The sequence below is a fragment of the Hypanus sabinus genome, chromosome 14, assembly GCF_030144855.1.
Source record: "Hypanus sabinus isolate sHypSab1 chromosome 14, sHypSab1.hap1, whole genome shotgun sequence".
Taxonomy (NCBI): Eukaryota; Metazoa; Chordata; class Chondrichthyes; order Myliobatiformes; family Dasyatidae; genus Hypanus; species Hypanus sabinus.
The window spans coordinates 18843579-18847868 of NC_082719.1; positions in this window are offsets into that span (position 1 = coordinate 18843579).

Sequence of the window (4290 nt, forward strand, 5' to 3'; positions counted from 1 at the left end):
TCCTCTCCTCCCCCAACTTCTTTTCCTGATTTCTTGCCCTTTTTCTCCCCACTCCTTATGAAGGATTTCGGCCCCAAATGTCAACCGGTTAGTCTTCTCCATTGATGTTGAGTTCCTCCAGCATTTTGAGTGTGTTGCTTGGATTCCCAGAATGTGCAGATTTTCTTGTGTTTGACCATAATTTTAGTGTCATCACCACTAGTGCTGCAGTCCTCACTCAGTCTCTGCCCATATGCCAGGTGTGAAATTACAGCCAGGTAACTGGACATTCCAAAGAGTGGATTCAGGATGGTAGGAGAAGCATTCTTGATGGTGGTTTAATAGTGATACATTGTGGTAATTACAGTAGAGCTTTAATCAGCAGCCAATCCGGACATTGGAAGTTTGGAGAGGAGAGGACTTTAATCAGGTCCACTGCCTGAGGGAAAAAGGCAGGAGCAGGTCACTGCAGCATAACAGAGTTTTGACCAGCGGTTAATCCTGACCTCGGAAGTTTGAAGAGGAGGGGGCTTCAATCAGATCCATTGTCTGAGGATAAAAGGCCCCAAATAGTTCCATTTACCAGCAGGTTGTGGCAGTGTATTAGAGCTTTGATCAGCAACCATTCAGCACTTGAGATTCATTAGAAAGAACAAACTAAAGGAAGGGGTAAGTGCAGCAGCCGTTGTATAAGTGGACATTGTCAGAGTGGTGATCTTAAGGCTTTAGCTCTTTTTTTTTAATAAACTTTTTTTATTGAGTTTTCAAATAATTACAGAAATAAAAGAAAATACATGAAAAAAAATATATATACCCTACCCCCCCTCCCCTTAACCCCTCCCCCCTAACATCCCTATATAAAAAAGAAAGAAAGGAAAAAAAAGAAAGAAAGAAAGAGTGCCTGGATATCGGAAGATCCCCACATGCTCCATGGAGTTCGTAATAACTTTAGTATATATATTTATTTCTTTCCCCAAATAACCAATTATTTCATCTTCGCAGCACCTATATATTTAATCCTGTCTTTTGTAAATAAGGGCGCCAAATTTTCAAAAATGTTAAAGAGAGACTTCACTCAGAAAACTCAAGCCAGAACAGTTAGTGGAGAGGTTGTACAGGCAGATGTTGTCTAGGTGTGTCGTATAGTTCGGCACGGACTAAAAGGGCCGAGATGGCCTGTTTCCGTGCTGTAATTGTTATATGGTTATATATTTCAGTGCAAAAAGTATTATAGAAAAGGTGGATGATAGTGTTGAAATAGAGGCAATGTGTGGTGAGGAGAAGCTGTTGATAGGGCAAAATTGCAGTCAACAAAATGAGTGGCAATGTAAAAGATGGACAGAATCAAAAAGGGTGAATACAGGACTGAAGATGTTGTATCTGAATGTGCACACTGTACGGAATAAGGTAGATGAACTTGTGGCCCAGTTGCAGATTGGCAGATATGATGTTATAAGCAACATGGAATCATGGCTGAAAGATTATAGCTGGGAGATTAATGTCCAAGGATGTTCATTGTAGCAAAAGGACAGTCAGGAAGGCAGAGGGACTGGTGATGCTCTGTTGGTAAAAAATGAAATCAAATTATTAGAAAGAGGAGATGGAGAGATGGGAGGTGTTGAATCATTGTGGAAACAGCTAAGGAACTGCAAGGGTCAGAAGACCCTGATAGAATTTCTATACCCTCCTCCAAACAGTAGTAAGGATGTGGCCTAAAAATTGCAACAGAAGATAGAACATGATACCAAAAGGGAAATGCTAAACTGGATGTCTTTTGTACCATTCTCTGTAAATTCTAGAGTCTAGAGACTTTTGTGCATGAAAATCCCAGGTCAACAGTTTCTGAGGTTCTGAAACCAGCCCATCTGGTATCAACAATCACTCCACGGTGAACGTCACACAGATCAATTTATTTCACATTCTGATATTTAGTCTGAACAACAATTGAACTTCTTAGTCATACAGTCATAGAAAACTGCAGCAGAGAAAGAGGCCATTCAGCCCATCTAGTCCATGTTGAAACATTTAAACTGTCTAGTCCCATCGACCTACACCTGGACTATAGCCCTGCATACCCTTCCCAATCATGTACCTATCCAAACTGCTCTTAAATATTTAAATCAAAATTGCAATCATCACCATATGCTGGCAGCTCATACCACATTCTCACTACCCTCTGAGTGAAGAAGTACCTCCTCATGTTCCCCTGAAACATTTCACCTTTCACTCTTAACCCATGACCTCTAGTTAGAATCTTAGCCAAACTCAGTGGAAAAATTTCATTTATCCTATCTATACCTCAAATAATTTTGTATGCCTCTATAAAATCTTTAATCTTCTATGTTCTAATAAGTCCTAACCTATTCAATCTTTCCTTATAACTCAGGTCCTCCAGTCCCACAATATCTTTATAAATTTTCTCTCTACTATTTCAATCTTATTTTCATCTTTCCTGTAGATAGGTGACCAAAACTGCATACAATACTCCAAATTAGGCTTCACCAATGTCTTTAACAATTTCAACATAACATCCCAACTCCTCTATTCAATACTTCAATCTATGAAGGTCAATGTGCGAAAAGCTTTCTTTATGGCCCTATTGACTTGTGATGCCACTTTCAAAGAATTATGGACACGTATTCCAAGATCCTTTTGTTACACCACAGTCTTCAGCACTATACTGCTCACTTTGTAAGACCTGTCCTGCTAGGTCTTCCCAAAGTGCAACACCTCACTCTTACCTGCATTAAATTCCACTGGCCTTTCTTTAGCCCATTTTTCCAGCTGGACCAGATACCACTGCAAGCTTTGATAGTCTTCCTCACTATCCACTACATCTTCAATCTTGGTGTCATCTGCTAATATGCTGATCAGTTAAGCACTTATCATCCAGATTGTTGATATAGATTACAAACAACATAGGACTCAGCATCGATCCCTGCAGCATTCCATTAGTGACAGATCACAAGTCAGAGAGGCAATGATCTACTGCCACTCTTTGGCTTCATCTGCAAAGCAGATGTCAAATCCAATTTACTATCTCATCTTGAATGCCAAGTGACTGAAGCTTCTTGACCAATGTCCCATTTGGGATCTTGTCAAATGCTTTGCTGAAGACCATGTAGACAACATTCCCTGCCTTGACTTCATTAACTTTTCCTGTAACTTCCTGGAAAAGTACTATGAGTTTGGTTAGACATGACCTACTATACTCAAAGCCATGTTGATTATCCCTAATCAATCACTCTCTATCCAAATACTCATAAGTCCGGTCCCTTAGAATATTTTCCAATAACTTTCCCACTACTGATGGCAGGGTCACTGGCTTATGATTTCCTTGTTTATTCTTAGAAATTCACTAATCAGCGGAACAACACTAACTATCTTCCTGTTGCTAAGGATGAGTTAAATATCTTTGCTAGGGCTCTTGCAATTTCTGCACTTGCCTCCCACAGGGTCCAAGTGAATACCTTGTCAGGCTCTGGGAATTCCTCCACTTTAATTTGCCTTAAGACAGCAAACACCTCCTCCTTTGTACTCTGTATAGGGTTCATAACCTCACTGCTGCTTTGCCTCTCTTCTATTGTCTCTGTGACCATGTCCTGAGTAAATACAGATGCAAAAAATTCTTTTAAGATCTCCCCCATCTCTTTTGGCTCCACACGCAGATTACCATTCGGCTCTTCCAGAGGACCAATTTTGTACCTTGCATTCTGTTTGCTCTTAACTTATCTGTAGAAGCCTTTAGGATTCTCCTTCACCATGTCTGCTAGGGCTTCCTGATGCCTTCTTTGAGCAGTCCTGATTTCTTTCTGAAGTGATCTCTTGCACTTCTTATACTCCTCAAGTACCTCATTTGTTCCTGCCTGCCTTAAACTGCTATGCATCTTCTTTTTTTCTTAACCAGGGCTTCAATATCTCTCAAAAGCCAAGGTTCTCTAAACCTGTTATCTTTTACTTTTATTCTGACAACCACTCAAGCTTTGTACTCTCAGCATATCACTTTTAAAGGTTTCTCACTCACCAAGTGCAAATTTGCTAGAAAACAGCCTGTCCCAATCCAATTTTACCAGATCCTTTCTGATACCATCAAAATTGGCCTTTCCCTAATTAAGAACCTCAACCCAAGAACCAGACAAATTCTTTTCCATAATTACCTTAAAACTAATGACATTACAATCACTAGGCGTGAAAGTTCTCCCACACAAACTTCTGTCACCGGCCCTGTTTCATTCCCTAATAGGAGATCATTCTCTCATTGGGACTTCTGTCGACTGATTAAGGAAACTTTCCTGCACACATTTGATAAAC